The sequence below is a fragment of the Mesocricetus auratus genome, unplaced genomic scaffold (assembly GCF_017639785.1).
Source record: "Mesocricetus auratus isolate SY011 unplaced genomic scaffold, BCM_Maur_2.0 Super-Scaffold_100015, whole genome shotgun sequence".
Lineage (NCBI taxonomy): Eukaryota > Metazoa > Chordata > Mammalia > Rodentia > Cricetidae > Mesocricetus > Mesocricetus auratus.
The window spans coordinates 43,332,427-43,342,320 of NW_024429198.1; the positions used below are offsets into that span (position 1 = coordinate 43,332,427).

The following is a 9,894-nucleotide window of genomic DNA, read 5'->3' on the forward strand; positions in this document are numbered from 1 at the left end:
ACCCCTCCTTGCTCTCTTGCAAAATTATGGCCTCTTTTTCATTACTGCCGCGTGTCCTAGGGATGTCAGAAACTATACCCATAGTTTCACCAACATGACTGCAAACAGGAGCTTGAACAAAGACACCAATAGATGTACTAACATGGACAAGGCAAAGGCTTTTATCACTGTGAATAAAAGTTCCCATGGGCTGGAGAAATGGCTCAATTCCCAGCAACCACATGGTGGCTCACAACCATCTGTAATGAGATCTGGTGCCCTCTTCTGTCATGCAGGTGTACATGCAGGTAGAACACTGTACATAATAAATCTTTAAAACAAACAAAAACTTCCCAAAGGAGACTGCACCTTCCACTGACCCTGATTCAGGTAACCACAGAGATGAACAAATGAATGGAACTTCTATGACTATGTAGAGATTGGAATATTGTAGACCCAGAGCCTACTTAAAAGTCATCTGGGCTGTAGTTAGCCGCCTCTATAGCTATTCCTTACCACTTCTTTATCTAGCCTGACATCCTGTGACTAACAGATGAAACCTTTAGAAATGTATTGACTTAACAAAACCTTAGTTTCTACCAATCAAAACCTAAGGATGTTATCAGAGAGCATTTGGGCCCATAGCAGGGTTTCCCCTCCTTTGCTTCAATCCATCGAGCTAATGTTTCCACCAGTGTTATGATTTTTGTTTTGGTTTGTGTGGTGCCCAAGTTGCAAAGTCCCCAGAGACCACCAGAATGACCCACCAAATTGCAAAAGCAAGGTTTTAATGATTGTTCATCCAGCCATGACAGGGACTCTGTCTGGCTAGCTGTCACAGCAGCCTCTAGAGGGAGTGAAGTTCCTTGTCTACGGCTAGGTTTTAAAGACAAAAGTTACAGGATTACATCAGTAGGTACGGGTTGGTTTCTGATTGGTTGACATTTGGGAACAATTAGGAGAATTTCTCAGAGTCATATTTTGGCATGAAATACCTGTGTACCAATTATTTTCATTGGTCAGTGCTGAGAGGAAACATTCTGTGGTTTCTATGGCTTTGTCTTGTTACTTGCAGGTGGCCTGTTGTACATAGATACCAACAGTTTTCAGAACTATATCCTGGAGAATACAGGGGAGGTTTTGGTCCCCCCTGAAATTTCTTTTGTGGCCAAACAGTTCCCAGGAACCAAGTATCTAGAAGGCTGGGTGGGGGGCGGTGTCTGGAGTTTCTTGTGTTCAGTTTTGGCCCTAGGTTCTGGGAGGCCTGAGGGTCTGGAGTTTCCATGTGTCAGAGGCCTACGTGTCTTTTTTGTAGCCTGTCATAGCCACTAAAGCAGGGGGCCGAGTGAGGATCTGGTCCCTTTATTTCTAAATTATTAGAAGTGAAGCCTTTGAGTTTAGTTTATCCCTTTCAGTTTGGTTTGGTTTTTGTTTGCTTGTTTTTTCTAGACAGGGTTTCTCTGTATAGCTCTAACTGTCCTGGAACTCACTCAGTAGACCAGGCTGGCCTTGAACTCACAGAGATCTGCCTGCCTCTGCCACCTGAGCACTGGGATTAAAAATGTGTGCCACCACCACCCAGCTCCACCAGTGTCTTTGTACAAAGTGTCTTAATTCATAATTATATTTGTAAGTACTTCAAAAATGACACTATTTCCACATTGGAACATGGTACTTCAGGCAAGTTACAACTGTGTTCCTGGGTTGTGGTCATTCATATTTGGTTTCAGAATAAACTATCCCACCTCCTTTGAAGTTAGAGTTGGTTTTTGTTTTGTTTTTCTTGAACAAATGTCACCTATACTCTGAAATTGCATTTAATTGTGTGCTAACCTGTTGGTTCATGAAACTTGGCAACTTGGTCAGCCCCTGCTTCCCAGGACTAGGAAGGCCATGGGTCCCAGGGAGCAGGAAGCAATTCGAGTGGTGTTGGATGCTGGCTACCATGTTAACTGTGAGAGTGCAGCCACCACAGCCTCACTCCTTCTGCTCTGTCTTCTCACAGAAATTGTTCCTTGAAAACACATTGTCCTCATCTGTTTATTGTGGATACTACACATGAACAGTAATGAGACAGTTGCCAAAAACACCCTGTTTCAAGCATCCTGATAATGCTGGCTACATGTTGACTTGTAGGCAACAGGAAATCAATTGAGGCGCTGTGCAGTGTATTGATACTTTGTTTGTGTTCTCACAAATGGAGCTTGCCTGGAGATCAGGATGTAGAGCTAGTCACTAGTTAACTGTAGAGGTCTGGAGGTGTGTACAGAGAGGAGACAGGAAGTGACAACACGAGGGAGGAAGTAAGAAGGCGGGGCGTAGACAGGATCTTGGTCCTTTCAGTCTGAGGATTTGGAGAGTTAGGAGGTGACTGTGGCCTTTCCTTTTCTTCCCTGATCTTTCAGCTTTTACCTCCATATCTGACTCCAGGTTTTTATTGATAAAACTAATTAGGATAAGGCTTCAGTGCAGTGTTTTGGGATATTTTTTACACCATATATATTTTGCTTTATTTGCCTAAGGCACCTGGTTGGTTTAATACAGAGCTAAAATGGCCAAAGTCATGGTGGCACAGGCCCTTAATCCCAGGACTTGGATTGATGTCTAGCCAGAGAGACAGAAGACCCAGAAATAAAAGCACCTTAATCACTTTAGTTGAGTCCTGACTGTTAAGGCAGGACTTCCTGTTGATGTGATAAAATCATCTGACAAAGGCAATTTGAGGGAGGAAGGGCTCACGGTATGTTCTGTCACAGTGGGGAAGTCAAGGCAACCAGAGTTTGCAGCAGTTGCTTATGTTAAATCTACAGAAGAGAGCAGAGAATGCATACATGCCAGTGCTCAGCTGGGATCCACACCTTATACATCCCACAGTCCCACACAGGGAGTGGTGCCCACACCTTATACAGCACACAGTCCTACACAGGGAGTGGTACCCACACCTTATACAGCACACAGTCCTACACAGGGAGTGGTACCCACACCTTATATACAGCACACAGTCCTACACAGGGAGTGGTACCCACACCTTATATACAGCACACAGTCCTACACAGGGAGTGGTACCCACACCTTATATACAGCACACAGGCCTACACAGGGAGTGGTACCCACACCTTATATACAGCACACAGGCCTACACAGGGAATGGTACCCACACCATATATACAGCACATAGTCCCACACAGGGAGTGGTACCCACACCATATATACAGCACACAGTCCTACACAGGGAGTGGTACCCACACCTTATACAGCACACAGTCCTACACAGGGAGTGGTACCCACACCTTATATACAGCACACAGGCCTACACAGGGAGTGGTACCCACACCATATATACAGCACATAGTCCCACACAGGGAGTGGTACCCACACCATATATACAGCACATAGTCCCACACAGGGAGTGGTACCCACACCTTATACACCACACAGTCCCACACAGGGAACGATACCATCCACAATGGTTAGGTTTTCATTAACACAATGCAGATAATCCCCTGATTATGCCAGGAAGCCCATCTTTCAGTTGATTCTAGACTCTGTCAAGTTAACACTAACCATCATGTTTACCATTCCTTTTCAGGACAATTCTCTCAGAATTCATCCACTGTGTCTCTGCCTCTTTTATTTAAAACAAAATTATTTTTCAAATTATTATTTGTATTTGTTAATGTATTTATTTAACATAATATTTTTACAGTTTTTTTTGAGACAACATTTCTATGTGTAGCTCTGGCTGACGAGGGATGTCCTTCTGTATGCTGTGACTATATGTTCCTCTTATTGGTTGATGAATAAAGCTGTTTCAGCCAATGCCTTAACAGAATAAAGGCAGGTGGGAAATTCAAAACTAGTAAGGCAGAGTTGAGGAGACTCCATGTAGCCGCCAGAGAGTCAAGATGCCAGGGCATCACCACCAGTCAGTCAAGGCCACGTGGTGACTCACAGATGAACAGAAATGGTCTAATAATTAAGAGAGAGCTAGCCAGTAAGAAGCCTAAGCCATTGGCTAAATGATTGTAACAGGTATTAAGCCTCAGAGTGGTTATTTTATAAACAGCCGTGGGGACCCAGTGGGCAGAGAGAAACTGGTCCATTGGAACCCGAGATAGAAGGAAAAAGCCTCCCTCTATATCTGGCTGTCCTGGATCTTACTCTGTAGACCACACTGGCCTCCAACTCAGATCTGGCTCCCCAGTGTTGGGATAAAAGGTATGTGACGCCACTGCCTGGATTGTCTTTTTATAAATTTTTTAGAAAAAAGATTTGTTTATTATGTATACAGTGTTCATTCTGCCTGCATGCCAAGATAGGGCACTAGACCTCATTACAGATGGTTATGAGCCACCATGTGGTTGCTGGGAATTGAACTCAGGACCTCTGGAAGAGCAACTAGTGTTTTTAACCTCTGAACCATTTCCCTAGCCCCTTAGTTTTCAATTTTTGTAGTGTGTGTGTGTGTGTGTGTGTGTGTGTGTGTGTGTGTGTGTGTGCGTGTTTACACATGTATGTGGAGGCCTGAGGTTTAATGGCAGATGTCCTTCTGTATGTTTCTCTTATTGGTTGATGAATAAAACACTGATTGGCCAGTAGCCAGACAAGAAGTATAGACAAGGCTATGACATGGGGAGAATTCTGGGTAGAAGTAGGCAGAGAGAGGCCTCCAAGAGATGCCATGTAGAGACCTGGAAGATAGGATTCTCCAGGCATTCTCTGATAACATGAGGCCATGTAGGAATATATAGATTAGTAGTTGTGGGTTAATAATTAAGACAGAGCTAGCCAGTAAGAAGCCATAGTCATCAGCCAACAGTTTTATAATTAATATAGCATCCATTATTTGGGGCTACTTGACTGCAGGACAAGGCTGGAAAGAAACTCCAGCAACAGAGGTTGATGTTGCAAATCATCCTTACTCACTCTTTTACCTTGTTTACTGAAGTAAGGCCTATAAATCAAATCCAGAGCTCACAGATATGGCTAGTCTTACTAGCCAGTGGTCTGGGGATCCCCTGTCTCTTGCTCTCTGTCTTAGTTTGGGTTTCTTTTCTTTTTCTTTTTAAAAATATTTCTTTTTAAAATTTTATTTTATGGATCCAGCATGCTTCCACTGCACAACTGTGCTTTAATTTCATTTTACATTCCAACCAAAGTTCTCCTTCCCACCTCTCCTACTGCGTCCCCTAACCTCCTCCCCCAGCCCACTCCATATCCATTACTCCCAAAAGGTAAGGGTTCTCATGGGGAGTTGACAAAACCTGGCACATTAAGTTGGGGCAGGACCAAGCCCCTCCCCCCTGCATTGAGTCTGAGTATAGCATTCTACCACAGGGAATGGGCTCTAACAAGCTAGCTCATGCACCAGGGACAGATCCTGGTCCTGTTGCCAGGAGCTCCTCAGATAGACCTAGCTATACAACAGTCACATGCAGAGGGCCTAGTTCGATCGCATGGAGGCTCCACAGCTCTTGGTTCAGACTTCATGAGTTCCCATGAGCTTGGTTCAGCCGTATCTGTAGGTTTCTCCATCATGATCTTGATCACCGTTGTTCATATATTCTCTTCTCCCTGTCTTTGACAGGATTCCCGGGGGTTGGCCAGGTACTTGGTTGTGGATCTCTGAGTCTGGTTCCATCTATTCCTGGATGAAGGCTCTATGATGATAGTTGGGGTATTCACCAATCTGATTACAGAGGAAGGCCAGTTGGGACATCCTCTCCACTATTGCTAGGAGACTTAGCTGGGGTCATCCTTTTGGATTCTTGGGGGTTTCCCTGGCACCAGGTTTCTCCCCAACCCATAGTGACTCCCTCTATCAAGGTATTTCTTTCCTTGCTCTCTTCCTCTATCTCCCACTCCACCATCCCATTCCCTCATGTTATTATCCCCCATCCCCTCCCCTTTACAGACCCCCTTGTCCCTTCAGTTTGCAAGTATTTAATTGAGTATTTTTGCACTATGCTCATGAGGGAAATTGGTCTGTAATTCTGCTTCTTAGTTGTATCTTTGTGTGGTTTGGGTAACAGGGTAACTATAGCTTTGTAAAAGTTGTTTAGCAACGTTCCTTCTGTTTCTATTGTGTGGAACTATTTGAGGAGTATTGGTATCAGATCTTCTTTGAACATCTGGTAGAATTCTGCACTGAATTCATCTGGGCCTGGTTGAGAGACTATTGATAACTGTTTCTATTTCCTTAGAGGTTATAGGTCACTTTGTCTATTCCATCCATCAGGCATAGATTGGTCATCAAGACTGCTACCAACAGGTTTCCTCCCCTGAGGAAGCCTTTAGGACCCAGCAAAACTTCCTCACACTTTTTATATATGCATGTAACTATGCAAAGAAACTTGCACTGTGACCCAGAAAGCAGTGACACATGTTCAAAGGTTTCTAGGAAGAATGGGTACTATACAGGGAATAGATACATGAAGCAAGGTAGAAAGATGGGAACATTAAGGGCTAAGAAGGGACAGAAACACTTGCGCTAGGATTTACTTTGTCTTTCCCGGTGACTGACAGGAAACTTCAACACAATTGGCAAGGTCACATGTGTCCCAGAGACAATGTGTTTTCCTCTACACATCACAAGCAAGGATGCTAAACATAGCAAATGAGCTATGCTTGCCTAGGGCCAGAATTTCTTACCTCAAGTCTCATGTCAACGTTCTTCTCATCCCTAAGCCTGAACAGGGCGCCTCACAAACCACCTCGTAACTTTATTTACAGAAGGATACCCTTTAAGATGAAAGAAATAAGTAAGCAGCTTGTATATGTGTATCACTTAATTTCTAAACGCCACTTAAATTTTTAAACTTTGCCTAATCTTTAAACTATGTTGTAAATTACAGGCTTCTGAGAAGCCATGGGATCATGCATGGATGGGATCATGCATCCATCCATTCATCCATCAATTCACACACACACACACACACACACACACACACACACACACACTGTGAAGGCACCTGAGAACACTGCCTTTCAGAGCCTACCCTATGTTGTCTTTGATGTGTACTATAATGTGTGCCTATGTTTCTCTCCTCTCTCTCTCTCTCTCTCTCTCTCTCTCTCTCTCTCTCTCTCTCTCTCTCACACACACACACACACACACACACACACTCCTACATGCATGCTCTCCCTAATCTTAATAAACCCACTAACTTCTTCACTCTGGCTTAGCCTGTTAGTCTTTTCTGCTGCCGGTCAAGGATCCACCAGCTGTCCCTGACTAGTTCTCTCACTGGGAAGGAAACTCCTCCAGAATGCTGGCAGCAATGCTGGGCCGTACCTCACACACATACTTCTAAAACTAGTTCCTCCTACAATATTCATGCTCATTTTCTAACCCAGAGCAATTCAGAAAGCTCAAAGAGGAAAGCAGAAGGCACCCAAACAGCGGCTAAGCAGTGGGAAGCACTCTAGGAACTATGGTCAGCGATCCTTTGGTTGTCTGTCACACGGCCTCAGAAAGAATAGGCAACAAAACCCAAAACAAGAAAACAGCAACAGGAAATCAATGCACTTTTAGGTTCTAGAAAGTGTCAGGATCCTTGGACAAGCACCAGCAGCCCTGCTTATCACACAGGCCAGAGTTTCTGAGCTCTGGAAAACACAGGGCAGGAGTCAAATAAGTAGCTTCCAGCCTGGAGGCTGCTTGCTCACTCTCCTCTGGGGCATCATGGCAGGAAGGGGCACTAATCCTTGCTGCACCCTGTCTCTTTACTGACCCCAGCTCACCCATTCCCAGGTAGGAATCTCCCCTAGGGTCCCCATAGAAAGTCTGGTGTTTGCCAACTCAATGGCTCTAACTAAACCTTGCTTTTCTTATTGCTTTGGGTTTTGGTTTTTACTGCTCCAGTCCTGTGTGTTTGGGTCAGTCCTTCAATTTCTCATCTTTTCCATTCGGCACAGCCCTCAGCCCCTCTTATCGCTTTCAAAGCTGCACACTCATGTTGGAGCAAAGTGGCAGCTAGTGTCCAGTGCTCACCCAGGATCTCGGCCAACGCTAGCCCAGGGGCTCGGCCTCTCAGGTTCTGGCTGTCTTGGGAGCACTCCAGGGCCTTCACGAATGATAGAAGGACTCCACAATTAATGTAAGCTAAGATGTTAGCTTGCTAATTCTTGTTCCATGTTCAAATATTTTAGCTCTCAGCTAAAGCAAAAGTTGTTGAGCCGCTTTGTGATCCTGGCTCTTGGGAGGTGAGTGGTAGGTGGTGTGTGGCTGCCTAGCATCCGAAAGTCACCTGCACTCATGTGGACATACCCATCAACACACAGGCACCCACGCATGCATGCACATACTTCTAAAAAAAGAAAGAAATCTTAAAAGAAAAAAAAGAAGCTGGGCGGTGATAGTGAATGCATTTAATCCCAGCCCTCCGGAGGCATAGGCAGGTCAGCCTGGTCTACAGAGCGAGTTCAATGATGGACTCCAAAGCTACAGAGAAACCCTGTCTTGAAAAGAGAAACTAAAATGGGAAAAGAAGGTATCTCCTTCAGTAGCAAAGGAAAACTGGAAAAAGCCTTTGGAAAAAAAGACATACATGTCAGGCCAGAAGGGGGCGCCACCACAAAGGCAAGGCTCCTTGATTCTATTGAGGTTGGGTCTGTTGTGATCTTTACTTCAAAAGCCAAGTCTGTTTAGTTTTGCATGAACCATGCCCAGCTTCATTTTCTCTCTCTTTTTTTTTTTCCTTTCTTTTTTGGTTTTTCCGAGACAGGGTTTCTCTGTATTGTTTTGGAGGTTGTCCTGCAGCCTGTGGTGGGTGGAGCATTTCCTGAGCCCACAACACTGTCAAGAACACTATGACCAGGGTCTTCCCATGGTTATAGGCTGCGGCTATAACAAAGTGCCGCAGGCTAGGGGCTTAAACAGTTATCCCATCACAGCCTTTGAGGCAGACAGCCCAAAGTCGGGGCCAGCAGGGCTGTTTCATTCCTTTTTACAAATTTTATTACATTTTGCCAGGTGTGGTGGCACAGACCTTTAATCTCAACACTTGGGAGGCAGAGGCAGGTGGATCTCTGAGTTCGAGGTCAGCCTGCTCTACAGAGTGAGTTCCAGGCAAACCAGTACTACCTAGAGAGATTGTCTCAATTTTTTAAAATTACATTTGTTTGTGTCCCTGTATGCATGTGGGTGCTCACTTGCTACAGTGCGTGCGTGCGTGCGTGCGTGCGTGCGTGTGTGTGTGTGTGCGTGTGTGTGTGTAGGTCAGCTTGCTGGGGTTCTTCTGTTCTCCCATCCCTGTAGGTCTCAAGGATCAAACTCAGGTCATCATAGTGGGTGGATGGTAAATGCCTTTACTTACAGAGCCATCTCGCTGTACCAGGGCTGTTTCTTCTAGGCCTCTCTGGCTGGTAGATGACCACCCGGCAGGCTGGGAACTTAATGCCCCTATCTGTATTTAAACAAAAGCACCAGTCATGTTGGTTTAAAAGCACCCATCTGACGACTTCATTTTGCCTTAATTACATCTTTGAAGCTCCAAATGCAGGCACATTCTGAGATATCGGGGGTTAAAGGTTCTACACGCAAACTTGGGGCGGAGGGGCAGACTTTAGTCCTCACAGCACTGCCGGTTTGGCTGACAGATTGTTCAAAAACTCGGTTCCCGGGGACAGGCACAGATCTCCGAGGGTGGAGCGGTTTCCCGGTGCGAGAGCAGTTCTGAAGTGAACACAGAAATCAGTCTTGGCGCGTAGCTCTCTTCTGCTGCACGATTACAGCCAGCCTCCTGCCTCATTGCTCCGACTAAATTACAGGCAGAAACCCTGAGCACTGGCGACCTGTCACCGTTGAAAGCTGGCCGGCTCCCAGCAGTCAGCAGGCTTCCGGGTCACATGACCCACGCTCCTCCCCCCGGGGCGTGGCTACGGTGGTGGGACCTACCCGGGCCCGCTGAAGCG

The 9,894-nt window shown here is 45.5% G+C and overlaps 1 long non-coding RNA gene across 2 annotated transcripts in view; it reads right to left on the reverse strand.

Annotated features, from left to right (window-relative positions):
* Window positions 1–9,850, reverse strand: part of LOC110343468 — a 16,134-nt gene extending 6,284 nt beyond the window's left edge. The window contains exons 1-2 of one of the 2 annotated variants that reach the window (XR_005881676.1): window positions 9,297–9,850; window positions 6,631–6,720 (exon numbers count right to left, since the gene is read on the reverse strand). This is a non-coding gene — a long non-coding RNA (uncharacterized LOC110343468). The remainder of the gene's footprint in view (window positions 1–6,630; window positions 6,721–9,296) is intronic. The other variant, XR_005881675.1, reaches the window with a different exon arrangement.
* Window positions 9,851–9,894: the final 44 nt, after the last annotated feature.